This window comes from Macrobrachium rosenbergii, chromosome 19 (genome assembly GCF_040412425.1).
Source record: "Macrobrachium rosenbergii isolate ZJJX-2024 chromosome 19, ASM4041242v1, whole genome shotgun sequence".
NCBI lineage: Eukaryota > Metazoa > Arthropoda > Malacostraca > Decapoda > Palaemonidae > Macrobrachium > Macrobrachium rosenbergii.
In genome coordinates, this window is record NC_089759.1 from 27,396,330 (window position 1) to 27,420,476 (window position 24,147).

General features: G+C 34.3%; 1 protein-coding gene across 3 annotated transcripts in view; it reads left to right on the forward strand.

The window, feature by feature from the left end:
* The window catches only part of LOC136848772 (uncharacterized), a 413,864-nt gene that overhangs the window by 371,824 nt on the left and 17,893 nt on the right, over positions 1–24,147 (forward strand). The window lies entirely within an intron of this gene.

The window sequence follows — 24,147 nt, forward strand, 5'->3', positions numbered from 1 at the left end:
TCATTTACTCCACTTTAATATTATCATACAATTTCTTATGGAAAGCGTGTATGTATATATATATATATATATATATATATATATATATATATATATATATATATATATATATATATTTAAGCCGAAAGTTTAACATACTTGTATGCCCAAAGGAAGTAAGTTTTATGCAAGTGTAATCAGATTGTGTGGATCTTGGTAGAGCAGTAAATGTCCACCACCTTGAAATGGCAATTTAGTTTCAACGTTTCTCACGTGTGGACATAATGATTGCTTGTGGTTATTTTGGGATAACAAAATGTTGAAATAAAGGGATTATGAGAGAGAGACAAACAGAGACAAAGAGGGGAGCTTATGAAATAGAAATGAGAAAAAAGACAAATTAGGAACATTTCACATGTCGCTTCCAGGTCATGATTCATGAATGAACTCACGGCAAGAGAGAGAGAGAGAGAGAGAACGTATTAAATGGAAATGGAAAAAAGATGAAGTAGGAACATTTCATGTGTTGTTATTCCACGTCTAGAATGAATGTTTGGAGAGAGAGAGAGAGAGAGAGAGAGAGAGAGGGAGAATCATATAAGGTAGAAATTTGAAAAAAATGAATAAGGAACATTTCACATATCGTCATTCAAGTTCTAGAATGAACGTCATTCAAGGTCTAGAATGAACGCACGGAAAGAGAGAGAGAGAGAGAGAGAGAGAGAAGGGGAGAAACATATGAAATTAAAATGGGAAAAAGATACATTAGTAACATAACATGTCGCCATTCCAGTTCTAGAATGAACGCACGGAGAGAGAGAGAGAGAGAGAGAGAGAGAGAGAGAGAGAGAGAGAGAGAGGAGGACGTGAAGAAGTAGTAAAAAGTGAACCTCAGATGTGAACATCTTTTTTTTTTAACACCTAGCACTCTCTCCAGCTAACCATGATTACAGCTTTACTCGAAGAAGCAGTCTTTCCAAACATTTCCTTCTTCTGCGACTGGTGACTTTGAAATCTGCAGGGAAGAGTAAATCTAATATTGCGATCTTTCCTCCATTCGCCTTTACCAACAGTGTCTGCAACAACATCTGCATCTTCCTCTCGTCCAACCTGATGGATATATTGCTTGTTATCCTGGTGTCAAGGTCAAGCTCTTTCCCCTCCCACTTCTCAGTTAATTATGTCTATCCAGTTGCCACTTTTGCAACCTTTACTCATTAACCTGACTTGTTCTTGCTTTGAAATTTCTGTCAGTAATATGTCTGCCTCGGATCACACGCCAGTGTATTTCTTGCATTAATTTCGTATGCTGTTGGCTTTGCTGATTTTTATCATTTTAACATAATCCTCAATCATTGCACCCTCACTTCCTGAAAGGAACATTAATCGACTCTGGTCATTCCAATGAAAGGTAACCTCTCAAATCTTTCAAATGACAGCTATGTTGATTTCTTTTTAATTTACCAAATAAGTCAATACAGTATTCTGAAATCTATCAATTACCAAAAAACAGAAACATTATTAGTGATAATTGGTTATCGTCTCTGAGGACATTTGCCACTGCTTTCGATAAGTTGAATGCACGTGCCAGTCGATCATAAGGATCTGAAAACCAAGTTGCTTATTAATATTTTTCTTTCAGGATTTCTAGTTATCTCCTTTTGTAAATCATCTGAAGCCCATCTATAGACCCATTAATACTCTCCTAATAACCACCAAGATACCCTTTGCTTTACTCAGTCTCGTATCTCGGCTATCTTATCTATAAGCTCTAATTTTTGGAACACATCTGTTTAGGGAGACTATAATTATAAAACCCAGTGTTCCTAAAACGCAGTTTCAACTTGTCTCCCTGTCATCTTATATATCCAGTCATTTTATCTTGATCCAATTGCCTATCAAAATTCTTGGTGTTCAAATGGCTTTAATTGTTTTTTTTTCTGTAAGAGATCCTTTAATTCAAAGTAACAAATCTGCTTCTGAAAAATGTTTGAATTTTTATTTTTCCTTCTTAAAATCATTTCCTTTTCTAAACTTAAAATTCTGTAAGGGATCCTTTAAATCAAGTAACAAATCTGCTTCTGAAACATGTTTGAATTTTTATTTTGCCTATGTAAAATAATTCCCTTTTCTAAACTTAAAAACGGTTTACATCGTCCTCATCCATCCCTGTTTTGAATATGACGTTCCCGTAGGAAGAGATTCTTTTTAATTACTCTTCTTTTGGCCAAACTAAAAGGAAATTTACTACTCTAAGATCTTTTCTTCACCTCCTCTCTAGATCCCAAACGGTTAAAAATGAGAGGATCAGGGTATTGTCCCGACCCCAGGGTGGTGAAGAAGGCGGAAGTTACACACAGAAAAATAAATAAACATATGGATAGTCATTGCATTTGTATTATAGGGTTGCTGTTCTGTTAAGCTAAAGTAGAAAACTCTCATCCTCTAAGGTAATCATGGAATACCGTTAAGCCATCGCTTCCCATTGTGTTTCGTTGCAGACCAACAAAAACTTCATCGCTTCGTTTGAAGACTGACTTCCTCGCCACAGCAATCTATCAATTCTCTTTTATCTTTTCTTTTTGTGAATCCTGTAAAATTCTCCTTTGAAAGTTAGGTCTATCGCTCCCTGCGGGATTAGAGCCAATTCTCCTTCTACTATTTTCACTCCGTCCTTCAGACCTGGTCTAGATAGATGAGTTCGGTTCCCCGCTCTGTTATGCACACTGAACTCGGCTTTTGGCTCGTCCTAAATTCGGTGGTTTGGTAGTTAATCTTGGATTTGCTCAACTGCTTTCATCCGGTAGAAAAAAATAATTTTTTCGTCCATCAGTAAACCGGCGTTCTTACTTCTCATATAATCCCAGTGGCCAAATCTATAAAAATAATGAGAGAGTGAAAAATTCACATATGTAAGGTTCCTTTGACGATCATCTAACGGGAAAGTAAAGGACTAGAGAAGTTATTTTATTCAAGACAGAATAGTTAGGGAAACAAAATTGGCCTGTATACATGAGCTTAACAAATAGTAGAGTAAAACAATATAATGTTAAAAGTTGATTGTATTACAGAAAATACGGAAAAGAGGAACAAAATGGATAATCATATTACATGCTAGCAGGAGGAAGAGTGAAATAAATGCAAATGAATGCTGATATAAAATGTACAGCGGACTTGAGGGAAAACATGGAAAAAATAAGAAATTCTTGAAATGTGCAAATCATTGGAGACAGGACTTCGCAGATGACTGACGCGCTACAAGGAAAGTCAATTATACATGAAGTGGACTCCAAGAATTCCTAAGACAAAGAAAGACAGGGGTGTGAATCTTGCATTCTGGGTGACATGGAGGAGGAGAGAGAGAGAGAACTAAGCGAAACAAGGAAGTTATACATCATCTGTAATAACGGCGATATTAATATCTCGTTTCAAGCATTTCTCGTCTTAACAGAGTTAAGTTAATTCAAGTGCTGTTAATAGCATAGAGAGCTAGACATCAACGGCATATAGCCACCAATGAGCATGAGTAGGGGAAACCCGTAATGGCTAGAAACGGAAGAGTATCATCTCCCGTAGCTACTTCATTTGAAAGGAAGAGGTGAATAACTGAAACAAAATGGCGGAGATGTTGATAATAATGTTATTACTAGTGGTGTAGGTGCCAAGAGAGAGAAAAAGTAAAACCTTAAGTGTTTCTAAAGTCTTGTTTACATGACATTAGAGTGACCAATAGACAGCAAGAGAATGAAAAACAGAAAGTGAGAGGTATTCAATAGCTGATGCGTTTCCCGTCGTCATTGTGTGATTATTAGTATTTTGAAGTAAAATCTGATGACCGTATACGGTACCCTGACTTTTACTTCTATATAAGTATATATATATTTAAATATATATATATATATATATATATATATATATATATATATATATATATATATATATATATATATATATATATATATGTATATATATATATATATGTATGTATATATATATATATATATATATATATATTTATTTATTTATATAAATATATATATGTTTATATATTTATATATATATATATATATATATATATATATATATATATATATATATATATATATATATATATATATATACAGATACATACATATATTTTTATATATATATATATATATGTGTATATATATATATATATATATATATATATATATATATATATATATATATATATATATATAGTTTCCTTTCTTCTTTTCCTTAATCTTCAGTTGTGAACCCTTATGGACAGAGTCGACAGATCATAAACCCAAGGGAGCTCCAAAGGGAAATCAGCCTGCAGAGAGAAAATGTTATAGAAAACTGTGATAAATAAATAAATATGACGAAAGGAAAAATAAAACCGATACACCTGAGTTCAGGGGACGTCAGCAAAAAGCGGGAATGATTTTGCTTCTTGCTTAAGCATATGGAGGTCAGAAGATTCTGCAGCTGCACTGAGCAAACTCGTGTTATTTATATAGTGCAAGAACAGAGATTTACTAACTGAGTACGAAAAACAAAATTGCAAGAAAATAATTCCCCATTGTAGATATATATATATATATATATATATATATATATATATATATATATATATATATATATATATATATATATATATATATATATATATATATATATATATATATATATATATATATATATATATATATATATATATATATATATATATATATATGTGTGTGTGTGTGTGTGTGTGTGTATGTTATATATATATGTATGTATACAGTATATATATACAGTATGTATATACGAGTATATATATACATATATATGGCCATGTGTATTTGTCTGTCTGTCTGTCTCTATCTATGGATGGAGGAATTATTTTCTTGCAACTTTGTTTTATTTTATTCACTTACTAAATCTTTGCGCTTGCACTTATAAATCCACCAATTCCCCTTTTATGTGTGTGTGTGTGTGTGTGTGTATATATATATATATATATATATATATATATATATATATATATATATATATATATATATATATAGTATATATATACAATCATAGCTACAAATGTCGCTTAATATCGAAATTGTCTGTCTACCTGGTATATCTCCGTTGGAGAATTATTTTCGAAGGGGAATTTATTTTATTTTATTTCGATATTACTAAATTTGTAGCTTTCATGATTATATATAAATCACGGTGTGATAAAAATTTCATATATATATATATATATATATATATATATATATATATATATATATATATATATATATATATATATATATATATATACACACTTACTTTTAGGGCATAGTTTTCTCTAAGACACACACACACACACACACACATATATATATATATATATATATATATATATATATATATATATATATATATATATATATATATATATATATATATATATAGATGTTAAAAGCAATTACTTTAGTGGCATCAGTAAGTATTTTGTAGGAATCTTCCTATCGTCGGAGTATTTTCCGATTCTCCAAAGATTGAGGTATGAGAATTCGGAAAAAACTCCGACGATATGAAGAGTCCTGCAAAAAACTTATTGATGCCACTAAAGTAATTGCTTTTAACATTATACTGTATATATATATATATATATATATATATATATATATATATATATATATATATATATATACACATTTATATGTGTATATATATATGAAAAATATGAAAGTATATTACTGTCATCGTGTACAAGGACATAAGACTAGTAACTCATCCGTAGAATTTTACTGAGAACCGGAAGGCTCTACCTCTCTAGAACTACGGACTCTCTCTCTCTCTCTCTCTCTCTCTCTCTCTCTCTCTCTCTCTCTCTCTCTGAAAAAAGGTGGGTTGGGTCGGGGGAAACCTGTAATAAAAAAAAAGATATATATTTCTATGACTGTTCTTGGGAAAATATTGTGCATTATATTTTCAAAAACACGGCACCAGAATATGAAGTAGAGCTGTCTGTCAAGTTGACAATTTCTTTTATTTGTACCCACTTCCTTTCTTTTGCTTTTGTACTCATTTTTCTCAATCTGAATTTATAAAAATACAATTTTGGAATGAAAACTGGTCCATGTTATGCATATCTACCGTAAACACTACTGCATTTGCATGCGATTATGCTTGCAGTTCTGTGTCATTGTGGCGGTCGCTCAACCCGTCGGTCTCCATAACAACTTCATTTTTTTCCCGCCTGTATGTCTTTGTTTAGCTCCCTGCCAGTCTAGCTGCGAAGGGAAGCAGTTAAACAAATGCATATTCATTTGTATGTGCATTTGTGTTTGTATATGCACAACTATTTGATTTTTAGGTTACGCCTGGTACGAAACACTAACATTCGTAAAGGTATTATGACTTTTGTTCACTGATGGGAATGTGATTTATGTGATTTATTTCTCTCTCGCAATTATTTATTTGTTTGACCCTTTGCAGGAATACACAAACTATTTGGGTAGAATTAAGCAAAACATAACAACGGGATTAGTAAATGGATGACAAACATTCCATAAGATTTGTGGATGACAGCGGCTAATTGGCACATTTCGAAAGTTGAAATATTCTCAATCACTTCCAAATCACCACTAAAATCAGATGAGCTGTCCTCTATGCCATCACTTATAGTATAACTGGGTTACGCAGTAATCATTTTTTTTTTACCACTTACATTAAGAATTTGCTAACTTTTAGTGGCGTAATTCTTTCATTTCTGGTGCACGCATTCGAGTGCTCTTCCTTTGTCTGTATGTTGTTCTTCCTATTGCTAAATTTCTTGAGTTACAATCTCTCCTCCTTTGTTTTCATTTTTCTATTTTCTTCAGGCTTAAGAAAGACAGGGCCATTAGGTCCCCTTTTACATAAGAAAATAGAGGTCTGTGAACGTATCGGCAGTGCATTGTTCAGTCAAGATCTTTAATAATTCATTGGTACATTAGAAGACGTTCTACATTTGAAATGCCAAGCTAACTCGCTATATTGAATGTCTTTATTTATTACATTATTCTTGTGTCATACATCTGCACTTTGAAGAAATGCATACAAACATAAATACGTTTATTTAATTTCATTGGCAAATTTCTCATTCGGATGATGGGTTTATGCGACAGTTGTAATCTGGTATATCACAGTACGCCGACTTCCTTTGTCTCGTTGTTAAGGATTATGATGTGTTAACAGAAAAGCTACTAGTGAATTCTTTTCATTCACTACCAATATTTTTACTTTTTTTAAGAAAAAGTTTCTGGACTAGAATGGAACAATATTTTGATATGTTCATCATTAATGTCCTGTTATCGTTCTGTTATTTATCTAAACATCGAATCCACTGCACCTGATTTAGTGTTTGTGGCAGACTGATATTTGCTGTGGAACTTAAATATATTTCTTTTATATAGGGATATTGTCTGACAAAATAATACCAGAGCAGAGAGAGAGAGAGAGAGAGAGAGAGAGAGAGAGAGAGAGACGCAACTGTTCTCTGGGGGTCTAAGAAGGCAAAAGAATCTCCTCTAGTGAGAAATTTGGAGGGCAAAGAAGGAGTTGCGAGAGAATATGATAATGTCGGGAATAAATTCTCGACTTCGTATCCAAATGAGAAAGGCTTGGTGGCGAAGGGCGACGGGGATTCGAAAATCTGTATATTCGCTTTCTCACGCCTCGAATGGAATTGTAAACACAAGGATCGCTCGGGTCTGCAGCGCCACCAGCAGCTGGAGAAGAAAAGGGAAGAAGAACCAACGCCATTCCACTATTTGGATTTATGCCTTTCGCCCTCTCCCCTTTTCGCTCTCTCTCTCTATCTCTCTCTCTCTCTTTTAGTATGAGTTTGATGATTTTACATATATTAGTGAATTCCCTTTTTTCTACTCATACATTTTTAGCTTCGAAAAAAGCATTGGAATCCTGTATTATAATGAAATTAAAATCAGTTTTAAATGTGTTGATTGTTTATTGATAGAAAAGAAAACTTTTCAAAATTAAAACATACCATCCGTTGTACATTCGCTGAAAGTTGTTCGGCTAAACACCTTGCTTTTCCGGTTGACATTAGAAATATTATGAACTATAAAAACGTGTCTTTCAACCTTTAACAGAACAGAACTTGAATCTAATGGTGTTTTGCTGAATAATGCTTCACAGTGCTTCAGCCTTGCTGATAAAATATATTTTTGTAATTCATGTTCTTACATAAGAGCAGTTTTCAAATTAATCTCCAGAGAGTTGACAGTGAGCAATTAATTTCTATCTCTTTTAAAATGGAAATTAATTCTTTGCCCTCAATTCCGCCATCAGTGGAAAGCTGGTTTTTCAGCTTCCATCTTTGAGAGAGAGAGAGAGAGAGAGAGAGAGAGAGAGAGAGAGAGGTCACGATGGTAGATTTAGATATAAAGCCTTAGCCATTGTCTTCCAATACCTGGATTTTCTGGATTTTCGGTCCACTTTGAACCTTGAAAAGTCAAATAAATAAAGCTAAATCTCGGGGGGTTTAAGTTGTCAGGAATTGTAGTGATTCCTTTTGTTGGTGGAGCCTTTTATAAATCATCTCGTTATCGAGGCGATTTATTGTTATTGCCTCTTGTCTAACTTTTTTTATCTCTTCTTCATCGAGTGATTTGTCTTTTACTGTGTCTTACAGTTTTGTCTTGTTAGTTCTGATTATGTAAACTGATTCGCTTTCACACAAGTTGGTTTGACGATTCTATAGGTATTGCTGATTTTTCATTTTGCTGAGATGCAAACAAGCAAATGTGGAGTAAATGGTTGAGCGGTATTTCTTGACAACTTCACTTCAATATCATCTATTCGCTCAGGGAAAACTCACAGTTTTGCAACAGAATTGGAGATCTTAGTTACTAGTTACGTCTCGCATGTTCCTTTTTTCCAGTGGGACTTTTTCTGCACAAACACGGACGATGTAGTCTTGGGAACCATGTTCCTTTCGTACAAGATCCCGCAAGGTTTTTCATGTCGCTGTTTATTACATTTTTCGTGTGGAAACTCCTCCGGGTTTTAAACGAAATTATTTTATAAAGCGTTGGTTTGTCTCTAAAGGTTGTTCAACGAAAAATGAGAAGTGAGAGCTCTCTTGTAACAGGTTAGCTTTCATATGACCATAAAATCATTCATTATTCGAATTTACGAGAGGTTTTATGGAGCACCGCAAACAAATTAGGTTCATTTCAGTAGAGAAATAATGTAGCCATAAAGATGAAGGCTTTAGGAAATCTCATCTGTTTCGTAGAATGTAAACAAAGGAGCCATAAACATGGAAAGTGGCTTTATTGGCTCGCTTTTGAAAAGTGATCGATGAAAGACCTACTATTTTTCCCTGTGCGTTAAAAAGAAAATGTTCTTAAGGGGAATTAAACAGTGGAATATACATTTTAACTGATAATAATAATGCCTTTCAGTAGGAATAATGAAATGAAAAAAACTTGTGAGTACGATTTATAAGCATCACTATAACAAATTTCGTGACCACAAGCATTGGAAACTTGTAGATAAATCTTGAATTCAAGTATTCTGTATTATATCTGGAAACAACGAACAACGAAAACGACTTTCGTGTCTTAGCTCAAAAATCCAGGAGCAACAATAACAAAAATTCTCTTTCAGCAAGGGTCACACTTGTTTACTCCTGCAGCCTATAAATCTGGGTAAAAGTTCATGACCTACCCCGGAGGAGATTGATTTAAAACAAAGAAAAAGTTATCGCCAAAGAAAGGTTCCGACATTCCTCACGCTATAGACCTGACCTTCGTCATCTCTGGCTCCTTAATGACCCTCGGTGTTGTGACGCCAGTAAAATAAATCATTTGAAAGTGTGATTGTCCTTAAATGGATTTTGCTCATAGTTTTTAAAACTATATTGTTTACATTTTACTTTAGTTTGTAAACTTGCAGGCAGAATTTATTAGTCATTTGCTTTCGAGCATACTGGCACGATTCATCAAAATGTAACTCTACCTAAACAGCTAAAACTAGGACGAAGATTATATGGCTTCCCTGCCCCCATTTTATGTACTTTGCAAATATCGAAAAACAAAATCAAAATTCAACGACTTTTTATGTATTAATACACATTAAAGTACATGAGCCGCAAATAGAGGAAAACGGTAAGCGTTTTCCTGTTCCTCACTTGTCAAATGACACAGAAAATTATGACGACAATTAAAGAGGCTGGAATCGAAGATTCTGAAATGCGTTTGCAGTCAGTTTCTCAAGATCTAATCGTGGTTGGCGCTATCCCCATTATTCCACGTAACTTTATTTCACAAATCCCCTTATTTGCAAAAATTCAGGTCACAATTTGGAATAAACGCCGTATGTATGATTGTTCTAGAAAATAGTAAAATTGGCGGCTGACTTCACAAAATCCAAAATTCAGTTAATCGGTTTCATGAGTATAATGAATAGCCCATAGCCATATTACAAAAATCACAGAGGTAAGCGAAAATTCACTGGATGTAATAACTACTAAATTGGTCAGACTGATTCGTCCGTGAACATGGAGAGGGACGTCATTTGGATAAACCAATAAAATCAGAAAAATAAAATATGCAAATCTAAGAGAGAGAGAGAGAGAGAGAGAGAGAGAGAGAGAGAGAGAGAGAGAGAGAGAGAGAGAGAAGAAGCATAAAAAGCTATAGGGATTCCACCACATCAGTATCACCAACTGCGTCGATAGTTCAGAAATCCATGCGGAAGCGCTACAAGGTATCTTTTTATAAAAATGGCTACGCCCTGCAAAATAATATCATGTATTGCACTAGTGTATGTTGGCAAAAAAAAAAAAAAAATGGGGAAAAAATTAAACCGATTACCTTCACAATCATTTAGTGATTAATTTGTGCTTTGAAAATGAAAGGATACAATGAAAAAGCACCATTGTAACAAAGTTTTTCTGTTGTTTATACATGGATATAGTATTATCATTTCAGTATTATAAATGATAACAAAGGCACAATTCAATCGCAAAATTCTGGTAAATGGTTAATAACCTTTAGAATCAGTCATGCAGAGAGAGAGAGAGAGAGAGAGAGAGAGAGAGAGAGAGAAATGATAAGTAAATCTCAAAAATGAGAGTATAAAATACATCAGAAATAAAGTTATAATGTTGTCTAAAAAGTTTCTTAAGGTTTTACGCTTCGTTAAGATAAAACCTTGCAGAAATGAATGCATTGCTGATTTAAATGTTGCGGAATGTCAAGCGAATTCATGGCATTTGAAGTTCCCGGTTGTACTTTCATCTGATGGTTGGCATATATACAAAAAAGAATTCTAATCCAACATGTGTCCTATGAGCACATTAAACAGAGATATTACATAAATGAAATGATAATATATCACTAGAAATAATTACATTGTGCTGGAAGCGGTGATTTTAATCATCGAAACGGCAACTGTAGCAGCAAATCACATAGCATTTGCTCGAATTAATGTATTACGATTGTTATCATTGCAATGCAAACATTTCAATAATGCAATTGAGGAGTTCTGCAGGTTAGAAATGAGTAGCATTCATGCAGAGAGAGAGAGAGAGAGAGAGAGAGAGAGAGAGAGGCAAAATCTTCAGTTTCATTCTTCTCTTACATTTAGTTTCAAATGATTGTGTGATAATATTGAAAAAATTATATATGTGTTTTTATTTTACTATAAATTTAATTATCCACCTAGAAGATTACTTGACTGTTTGGTTGTTCACAGACGATAAATGAGCGTTTCTGGGACTTATTTTGTGTTGATGAGGTATTTCTCAAAAATATTTTGTTTTGCCGTTTTTCTTTATGAATTTTTTATAATTTCAAAAACGTATTGGGTAATTTAGAATAGTGGTAACTCTAGTGGTTATATTAATCATCAGTAAGCCGTTTTCCAGTAAGGGCTGGAACCGCATAATTGAAAAGACCAGTCACTGCCGTGACCACCCTTTCCTCTGAATCAAGGATAGATTGACTACCAATAAATTATAATATAAATTAAAGTACAGGAAAAAAAATTCGAAGATACCTGTAAAGCTCTCGGCTGACAGAATAGCAGAAACTTTGTAGAAAACTTATACAACAGCAGCCACTTCCTATGCCCATCAAAAGTGTCCGTCACCAGTATTTCAACACTCCTATCCTACACACACACACACACACACACACACACACACACACCTACTTATCTCTGTCTTATACGCATTTTGGCATTTCTTAGTTAAAAAAAGGCCGGTTTGTTCTAGTGCCCATTTCGTAACGTCCAGGCAGTACAGTTTTGTCTCGGTAACCCTGTTTTCCATCTTTCTGCTATTCTAGCCCAGTTGCCATTCTTTTTATAAATATGCATTTTGCCCCCTCTTAACACTTTTCAATTCTTCCATTCCCATTTGTCAATACCACCTCACTTTTATAAATGACGGTTGATTCAATAATGCCTTTATATATTCTATATTTTTTCTTTATACCATCCATCCTACCTATTCTGTGACTGACGTTTTGTCCTAAATATTTCTCTTTCTTCCACCATCCACACTGATAATTTCTCCTTCTTGGTTTCTATTCGCTTGGTATACACATTAAACCATTTTTCATATAAACATCTTTAAATTCTTTTGCCAGTCTCCACGACTTTTCAATGTCACCAGCTATCATAAGCATATATCAACCGCTCCACAGTCCTTTCACGACCGCTTTTCTCTTCAACGAACTTTGCACCTACACAGTAGGTTAAATATTCATTCATTTATAAGCTTTACTGCTGACTTAATATCATATATTGAGATTTAATTTTCCAAATCATTGTTCCTTTCCTGATATCATCATTTGTTGGCTTTTATGACCGAACGATAATTGAAAGAAGCGCTCCTGAAAAATAGATATGATATCGTTTCAGCAACTAATATCTTTTAGCCAGCTGCAATAGCCGCGTGATAAAGAACGTATACATTTACCTGAAGTGTCTCATTCATTATAAGAGGACAAAGCAAAATCAACCGCAGAATAAAGGGAAAAGAGAGAAATACACTGAAATTAAGAAGAACGGCGGAGAAAGGAAGAGAGCACAAGGTCCATTAGCGAAGAACTGTGGAGATAATGGAAGGTTCCAGAAACTGCTGGCAAATTCCTTATGTTCCAGCAGACCATTTGAACAATTTAAACTGACCATTAAGCATACCTGGTCACTCGTGAACATCAGTGAAACATAGCCTGAGGAGTTGTCTCCTTTTTTCCTTTTTTTTTGTAATTACAGTACACTGCGGATTCTTCCATTTTTTTTTTTTTTTTTTTTAGCAATCCAGATGTCATTAATGGCCGAGTTTAAAACGTTTCTTTTCCTAATTTTCTTTCCATGTCTGAATTCCACTGGGAGTTACAGTCAAGAGTTCTGAGGCACTGTTGGATAAGTTCTTCGCAGTTATTATGCATTGAAGCCAAGTTAATGCATGCAAACAGACTGCGATTTTCCCACGAAGAGCTGCGGAACTCTCGGTCTCTATGTGCAGATTCTCGACATGCTTTGTTCTCTTCACTCACAAACATACACACATACATACATGCGTGCATACAAACACATACACACACACAGACTATATATATATATATATATATATATATATATATATATATATATATATATATATATATATATATATACATACATACATATATATATATATATATATATATATATATATATATATATATATATATATATATATATATATACATTTCATTGGTTGATGTCTAAAGGAAAATTTTTATTTCCAGAATAACAGGTAAATCATTTAATAACTTATTAATAACGCTTTAACATTCTCTGTTTAGTAAATACATTCTCATTTCGTCTACGAGGATATGTTGGAAAAGTTTATAACTTTTATTGCATTTTGCGTACTGTAAACTAATCTAACACAGCTCTCTCTCTCTCTCTCTCTCTCTCTCTCTCTCTCTCTCTCTCTCTCTCTCTCTCTCTCTCTCTCTCGTTGTGTAGTTGGGAGTCGAGAATGCATTGATTTTCTTCAGTGATATTTAAGCGTTTCTGCTGACATTTTCTTGATGTTCTTGCTCCTGTCTCCTCTGCCAGTTGCCTCCTTCGTCGAAAATGGTTTATGTTCTAAATCTTCGGACAGAAGACAACATGTAATTAAAAGTTGTCTGTGACTTGGTGTACGATTTCAGGCTTTCCGTTGCATTTTTCTGTAACGTGTTGGGTACAATTCCACTGTTTCTGTAGCACTACAGACGCCTTTAAAGAGCTGCAGCAATGCAACCAACATGTATGATTTTGAGGGAGACTTTACTAAACATGATATTTACTATTAATCATTTGTCACGTATCATCTCTCTGCACGAGAACGGTAAAATTCCTTATTACAATGATTAAGTTTAGCGTGGGCGAAGACTGAGAGATAGAGTTTCGCAGAAGTACATTGAATAATTCCTCTTCCAAATACTTCTAATAAATCTTTAGTTTTTCCTTTACTGCAGTATCATGTGACATTCTGTGGAAGATTTTACTACATTCTCGATGACCTTCATTGCTAGCGGTTGTCTGGCAGTTTAATTTCAAACACGGATGTTCTTCTGTAATGTTATTCTGACATCCTTTGTCGGTTAAAAGCTTCCGGGTCTGGTCTATCTCCTTGTTAATAGAGTTCCAGATACTGCCATGAATGAATACCTGCCCACGCAGGCGAATACGAATGAAAGTCGGTAGGCATCTCCGCATTTTCATTCGGCATTCAGGGTTCTTCCTGCATTAATGGGTTTGCAGTACACTGGAGTTAGAAATGATTCTCCTATTCTTGTGTATGTATATCGAGATAGGTAGACGCTTAGCCATGCTCACTCTGTGTGAAAACAAAGGACAGATCTTTTACGCAAAGATCTGACCACGACCAAATTCCATTTAATTAAGCAAGCAGAATTACTAAAGATTATCACATTACAACTTCATCCAGGTGTAGGATAAGCTCCAGTTTTTCTGACAAAGCGTAAGTTTTTCTACCGTAAGATAAAAGTGTGGGATTAGCCACTCAGCTGAGAACTAGAAGGCCTTATCCTTCTGTCACCAGGCCCCCCAAAAGAGTTGAGGATGTATGGTGACTGTACGGCAATATATATATATATATATATATATATATATATATATATATATATATATATATATATATATATATATATATATATATACATTATTTATGTGTAGTTCCTTTGTGAACCTTGTATAACCCTGATGACAGCAATGAGTGAATGGCTGAAACAGTAGTCGGCAGAAGGGAATAAATGGTGCATAGAGCAACAACATTCATATTTTTGTGCGGTACTTGAGTTTACAGGAGTTTGGGATTCAGAGTTATAGAAGAGTTGTTTTGAAATAATAAACGTCACATGTTCGTCGGCAATCAGTCAATATATATATATATATATATATATATATATATATATATATATATATATATATATATATTGTCACGATGCGCACCAAGTACCTGGTTATTATACAACTAATCACAGATTTCGAAAATTTACCTCACTTCAGCCAGATACCTGAACTCTCATAACAATAAGAATTACGACTGAGTATTCTAAATGTAACAGTGATCCCTTAAAAAGCTCATTAATCATATGAAAAATCAAACTAAGTTTATCAAGACTATTGTGAGGCACCAACAGTTAAAAGAGCATCACTCCATCAAACAACTTTTAACTGTTTCCCTGGTCTTAATTCATTTCAGCAAAACTAAAGGAAGAAAACATGTTTATCACTTTGCCTTATGCACACACAATTAATCCTATTCACTGGTGGTCAACAAATGAAACACTGTTTTTTTAAAATTTTAAATGCAAAAATTTATTGTTAAATTCAAAATTTATAATGAGAATTCACAATCTGAAAAATTTACTACTGAAAACAACACAAAAATTCAATTAATTCTTGAGTTCAATCGTTAAACAAAACTAAATCACAAAAACTTTAATTTATCAAGAAATTAGATTAATCAAGCAAAATTTAAGCTATCAAGAATTACTCAAGATTTGAAAAGAAAATCTTAGTAAATGAAAATTAAATCAAGTATGCAATGTTAAATTATTAATAAATACTTAAATTGCTAAGTAAAAAATGTTAAATCACCAAAATACAAAAAAATTGTGAAAAACCAAGAGATTGCAAATACAAGAACACACAACATACAGAAAAGATTTATCAATAAAATAATTTCACTTAGGCAAAAATTCCCTGATATACCTTATTATACCATGGTAATAATAATTAAAATTAACTTTACCTTACACAAGCTTGTGAAAACCTTTGTACAATCCCAGAATATGCAGCTGCTTTCAATTCACAAAACACACTTTTTTTATATGGCGCCGTTACAAATTAAATAATCTTACTTAATTCAGATCTCAAAGCTAATACTAATACCAGTGATCACAAATATTCTACATTAATAACTTATCTCTTTTGAAGAAAGAGCGAGAGAGAGAAAGAGAGGGAACCAAACTGATCAGTCTTGAATATCAGAATGAACAAATCTGAGGATTCCAGTAGGAAATTAAAACAATCATATAGCATCATCAAGGCATTTTGGGTACAAGACACAAAAGTTCTAGAAGGAGGAACATGACGTCGCTTCCAGCAAAACGTTTTGAATGCAATCAGGACAATACATGATCAGAGCAATGCAATCTTAAACATGATGCAATTGCCATGTGCTCTTACTCTCAAAAAATGCATACGTGACCAGAGCCATATATGTAACATTATGAAATTATTTGTCCTCTTCTCGTATGAGACAAAGCTTTTACAGAAATCTAATGTGATCAAACAGATTTCTACTGGCTAATTATGATTGTCATGTTTTAAAAACAAAATGAAAAACCCAAACTGAGCAGCGATCGTTATTCCCAACCTGTCAGCGCTTTATCTTAACTGGTGACAGATGGCACATCTGGTCTAAAACTTGAATCTCTCTCTCCTGCTACTACTCTATTATCAAGAAAGACATTATTAATCTTAAATTATGCTGTTAAGTTATCTAAATCTATAACTCTTTTGAGATCTGACATTAGACTACATACGATACTTCAACAATCATTATTATTATACATAACACATGATAAATAAAAGAGTAAATATATCAAAATTATAGGAGGATATACATATTACAAGGCAACACCATGAAATTCCTCCCCCAGAAGATTAGTTATCCCAGGTTTGAATACAACGATTCACAACGGGATAAATAATCTACCATGACATTATCTTTTCCTGAAATGTGTTTCACTTTTACATTATACAGTTGCAGGCATAAAGACCACCTGGTCAGTCTCTGATTGTTATTTTTCATCTTACTGATGAAGAGATAGGGTTGTGGTCAGACAGTACTAAAATTTCTTCATTCCTAGGTCAGTTCACATACACTTCAAACTTTTTCAATGCTGTGGTTAATGCTAACATTTCTTTTTCAATTGTTGAGTAAGTCTTCTGATGCTTTTTCAGCTTTGAAGACATGAAGTAGAACAGCTCCAGTTCCACAGTCGGATGCATCAACTTGCTTTACAAACTTCTTATTCGTGAAGCACTGGTCTTGAAGTTAATATGGCTTTAACCTTCTCAAATGATTCTTGACATTCTGGAGTACAAACAAACTTTGTCTTTGGACTGGTTAAGTCAGTTAAGGGAGCTACTCCGGCTGAGAAATTTGGACAGAATCGGCGATAAAATCCAGCCATGCCCAAAAATCTTTGTACCTGTTTCCTCGTAGTAGGGGGGGTTAGCCATGCGGATACCTTCTACATGAGCGTCAACAGGAGCGAGAAGGCCTTTTCCAACTTCAAATCCCAAATACTGAATAGTTGCCTTTCCAAACTCACTTTTTTGTAAGTTGATCGTTAGTCCTGCTTCCCATAGTTTCTTGAACACTTTCCTTAAAATCTTCAGATGTTCTTACCGTGTATTAGAATAAATTACAATGTTATCAAGGTATACACCCACTCTTTCTATTGATCCTAGCAGTTGATCCATCACTTGTTGGAATGTTGCTGGTGCATTCATCAGACCAAATGGCAAAACAGTGTATGTATACAGTCCAAAAGGAGTAATGAAAGTTGACAGCAACTTAGCATCCTCATCTAAGGGACTTTGATAATAACCTTTCAACAAATCTGTCTTGGAAACAAATTTGGCTTGCCCAATATTATCAATTAATTGATCAATAAGAGGAAAGGGATAATTATCAGCTACACTGATGGAATTCAGTTTCCTATAATCAGTACACATCCTAAATGAGCCATCTGGTTTCTTCACTAACACACACGGTGAACTATAATGACTTGAACTGGGTTCTACTAATCCATGCTGCAACAAATATTCAACTTCTTTCTTCAAAACATCTCTATGAAAAGGTGATACGCGATATGCTCTCATTTTAAAAGGTTTTCCATCTTCTCTGATCTTTATCTCATGCTTTGTGAGATCAGTATGCCTAGGTACATCTGCCAAAATTTCAGGGAAACTTCTAATCACCTCACTTAATTCACTACTTTGCTCAACACTCAGATGTTTTAGTTTATCTTCCAAATTTTCCAGTACTGAAGAATTGTTCATCTAGCTTTCAGGTCCTAATACGTAACCATCATCGTCCTCTGTAGATGAAGTTGTCTGTGTTATTGACACTGTTTCAGTTTAAGTCTCTGAGAAGTAAGGTTTCAGAAGATTCACATGTATCTTCCTCTGTCGTTTCCTTCTTCTTGGTGTTTCGATCACATAAGTTCGATTGCTTAACTTCTCTATTATCCTATAAGGACCTTGAAACTTATTGGTAAGGGGAAATCTTTTCACTGGTAAGAATGCTAGAACTTGCTGTCCTATACTAAAATTTCTTAGCTTAGTCTTAGCATCATATTTCCTTTTCATTTTCTCTTGGCTTATTTTCAGATTTTCTAAAGAGAATTTTCTAATTTCTCTTAACCTTTTCGTCAAGTTCTTCACATATTCTTCTTGGATTTCCTCTTGATTTTCTTCCCAATTCTCTGCAAGAATCTTCAATGGATGTCTCACGTCTCAACCAAAAATCATTTGATTTGGTGAACATCCCATACTTTCTTGATAAGCATTCCTAACTTCAAACAACATCAAGGGTAAACCAGCATCCTATTCTCTTCCTGATTCATTATACAGTACTTAGTTAACATACTTTTCAGTGTCTGGTGGAACCTTTCCAAGGCTCCTTGAGTCTCTGGATGATAAGCAGCTGATAACTGCAGTTTCACTCCTAACAAGTTCATCACATCCTGGAACAATTTTGAAGTCAAGTTCATTCCTCTAACATTTTGCACAACTTCTGGTATTCCAAACTTGGAGAAAAACTCTACTAACTTCTCAGCAATTACCTTTGCACTTATACTTCTTACAGGAACCACCTCAGGATACCTAGTCACTAGACACATTAATGTTAACAGATATTCATCTCCTTTCTTTGTTTTTGGAAGCGGCTAAACCACATATATAATCACCTTGCTAAAGGGTTCTCCTCTAATTTCTATGGGTTGTAGGGGTGCTTTCTGAATGGTTTCATTCGGTTTTCCAGCTATCTGGCATGTATGACACTCTCTGCAAAACCTGCTAACATCCTTGTGAAGTCCAGGCCAGAAGAAATACTTCATAATCTTCTCAACAGTCTTCCTGATTCCCATATGTCCAGACTCGTGTGCTACTGCTACCACTTGCTTCCTCAATGGATATGGAATTAAAATTTGATGATATTCACCCTATTCAGCATTTCATGGAATATCTGCAGGTCAATGCTTCCTCATTAGCAATCCTTCCTCCAGATAATAACAGATAGGAGTTTGTTGCATCTCTTCTTGATCAAGAACTCCGAAGAACAAATCAGCCAATGTTGTATCCTTGTTCTGCAGTTCCATTAGCTTCTCTCTAGTCACTTGACCAACTTCAAGGGCTGAACTCTCAATTCTAAATTACGCTGTTAAGTTATCTAAATCACTAATTCTTGAGATCTGACACTACACTACATATGGTACTTCAACAATCATTATTATTATACAGTACATAACATATGATAAATAGAAGAGTAAACATATCAAATTATAGGAGGATATGCATATTACAAGGCAACATCATGAAATATATATATATATATATATATATATATATATATAGGGATATATATATATATATATGAATGTCTTTTCCTGTAATACTACAGTGTAATATGAAAATAGAAGGCCCATAAAACACTATTTAAACGTTGAAACCATATTTTCGGGCACTTGTTTCTGTGCCCCTGTTCACTGGTAGAATATGGAAAGGTGGAAATTCCTACAATGGTATACATACAAAAACATGAATGGTGTGGCCTTAAGGCCTAACGATTCTTTTCAGTTGGTGGCGTTTCTGAGGAGGAGATTGACCAAGACATTAGTGGTTTTTGGCCTCAGTTAGCTCCCGTCGGATACGATGGATCTTGCATTACGCGTTTCTTGTGGTCATCTTCTTCAAAAAGGGTGCGAGGATTAAGGTGTCAATGGATTCTTGATTTCCTGTCCTCCAAACAGGTTTGTCTTTGGTTTGATTGATGATAGCAGATTCAGCAGCTTTCTTTTTTGAAATTTGGACAGCTACTCTTGAAAACCAGCCGCCCAAAAGTTAATGACATGCCCTGTTTTCTAATATGTAGGGGAAAATTGGAACTCTCCATGAGCGTAACAGTAGCTGATCTTTTGTGCTCTGTTATCCCTTTTGAATAGCGATCTTCCTGTCTCGCCTTTTAAATGTTGATCAGTCCTACTTCCGGTATCTTCTTAAACACTTCTTCCCTTTTGTTATTTCTTACCGTTAAGAATAACTCCCCGATGGATTTGGGATAATGGAAAATGAAAGGATTATCAGTTGATCCATCACTCATTGGCCTTTTGATGTTTTCATCAGTATGGAAGCTTTATTTTTGTTTTAAATCTATTTGTCTGTTGTGAGTGGGAGCCTCTGTAGTATATTTTAAGGGACTTTATTAATAACCTTTCGACAAATCTGTGGTGGAAACAGTTGCGTTGGTGTTGGCGGATATTAAGTTCTTGATCAGAGTACTCAGGGAACATATCCTAAGTCCTCTGATGGAATCAGTTGCACCTATAACCATGATTTAAACGGAGACATCTGGTTTCTTCAAGAAATGAATGTAGGAGAACTATAATGACTTGAGGTGGGTTTTCTATATACTGTAAATGCATACCTGTTCTGTTTTCTTATCTTCAGTACATCTATGGAAGGTGATTTCCGATCCTTTTCCCATTCTGTTTTAAATTTTATGGTCGGAACTTATTTAGCCTTTTAAAAAATTCCTTAAAGTCCCCCAGCAAAAATTGTCCCAGAAAGTAAAGATATCATCTACATATCTAAGCCAACATCATGTTATGGTTTGTTTATCGACAAATTTTCTGTTTGAAAATATTCCATGTACAAGTTTGCTAGAAACCATCATAGGGGACTTCCCATGCTACAGCCAAATTTTGTTTGTAAAGTTTTAGTATCTGAAAGAAAACACGTTTGTTAGATTACACAGATCCTCTGACAACTTCTTCCTGGTCAATGATCAATTTTCGAAACAAAAATTTGGCTGTATCATGGAAGTCCCCATCACCCCTTCTAGCAAACTTTTCACATGGAATAAGAAACAGAACTTTTGTCCTATCAAACCCCATAACATGATCTAGCTTAGATATGTAGATGATATCTTTATTTTCTGGGACAATAGCTGGGGGATTTTTTAAAGGAATTTTTAATTTCTCTACCTTTTTCGTCAAGTTCCGACCATAAATTCTCCTAAACAGAATCGGAAAATTTTCTTCCTAGATTACTGATCATAAGAAAACAGAACAGGACATTTACATCTCATACCAAAAATCATTTCATTTGCTGAACATCCCATACTTTCTTGATAAGCATACCACGACGTCTCCAAAAAAATCATGGTAGGGTGCAACCTATTCTCTTCTTGATCATGTTAAATGAGTACCTGGATCAAGAATTTAAATGATCCGCCAACACCTAACCAACTGCTCTATCCACCACACTTATCGAGAGGGCTTGATAAGCAAATAAAATATACTAACAGAGGTCCCATCACATCCAGACAAATAGATTTCAACAACAAAATAAAGCTTCCATACGATGAAAAACATCCAAAAGGCCACTTGAGAGAAAACTCAGTTCTGATAATCCTTTTCATTATCCATTATCCCAAACCATCAGGAGTTCCTAGTTAACGTAGATACATTAAATAACAAAAGGGTTGAAGCCGGAGTTTACAAGATACCGGTTTTGTAGTATTGGCATGTATGACATTTATCTAGGCAAGACAGGTAGATCCTTCGCAAAGAATAACAGGCACAGAAAAAGATCAGTAACGTTACAACGGAGAGTTCGGGAATTTTCCTACATATTAGAAATACAGGGCATGTCATTAACTCCTGGGGCGGAGTTGGTTTTCAAAATTTGAGCTGTCCGTACAAAAGAAAGATGCTGGAATCTGCTATCATCAATCAAACCAACAATATGAACCTGTCCTCCAGATATTGGAAATCGGACGCCATTGCATCTTTCTCGATCAACTTTTGAAGAAGATGACCCAAGAAACGCGACTTCTGCCAGTTCCATCGCCAAACGGGAGCCAACGAGGCCAAAAACCACAGGAATTTTAATTCTCCTCCTTCTTAAGAAACGCCAAATCACTTAACATCGGAGGCCTAAGGCCACACCTTCATGTTTTTGTATATATACCATTGTAACAATCCACCTGTCCATATTCTACATGATGAACAGGGGCACAGAAACAAGTCAAAATATATGGTTTCAACATATTAAATAGTGTTTTATGAAAATTCTTATTTTATATATATATATATATATATATATATATATATATATATATATATATATATATATATATATAGATATATATATATATGTATATATATATTCATATATATACATATATGTAAACGTATACATATATATGTATATTTATATAGATACATTTATAAATATATGTTTACACATATATATATATATATATATATATATATATATATATATATATATATATATATATATATACATATACATATATATATAAATGGATATATGTATGTGTGTGTGCGTGTTTCAGCATAACTCTGAAATGCATTGAGCAATTTCAACCAAACTTGGTATATATATGACTTACTATCTAGAAAAGAATACTGTGGGGGTAAGGCATCACTAGCATCAAAATGCACCATAGGGAGGAGGGGTTGGGAAGGGCTTCCCTGAAACAGAGCTGGTTCTGCCCATAGACTTAGTAACTAAATAAACCCTATGGGTTTATCATACCTTATTTTGGTATACATACGACTTACTACCTGGAAAAGAATACTGTGGGGATAAAGATTTCACTGGCACCAAAGGGGGTGGCGGTGGGAAGGGGTTGACATGTAAAAATAACCGAAAACGACAGACATTAGTGTCTAATCTATAGTTTTCGAGGTCGGTGAGCTGAACAGTGACACTCCCGATGTCCTTTAAGTCCAAGTTCAGCCCCTATGGGAAGGTGGGTGAGAAGGAGTGAAAAATGTTGGGCAATGTAATTAAAGCAACTATCTTAACAGGAAAGGGAGAGAGTGAAAATGACATAGAGAGAGAGAGAAAGTGAAAGGGAGAGGAAGTGAGAGGGAGTAGAGGAGGTGTTAGGAAGGAGAAAGAGGAAAAGTTGGAGAGAGAGAGAGAGTTGAGGGGGTGTTAGTGACGAGAAAGAGGGAAAAAATGAGATAGATTTGGATAGAGAGAGAGAGAGAGTAGAAGGGGTGTTAGGAAGGAGAAAGAGGGAAGGAGTGAGTGAGAGTTGGAGAGAGAGTTCATCGGTTGTCATTCAGAGTTTTCTCAGGCAGCACCGGGTTGGTCAGCTAGTGTGTGTGTGTATATACAGTATATATATACATATATATTTATTTATATGTATATAATTATATATATATATATATATGTGTGTATGTATATATATATATATATATATATATATATATATATATATATATATATATATATATTGTTTGTACAAGAATGTGTTTTTGTTCATATGGAATTGTAAAAGAGTAACTATCCGTT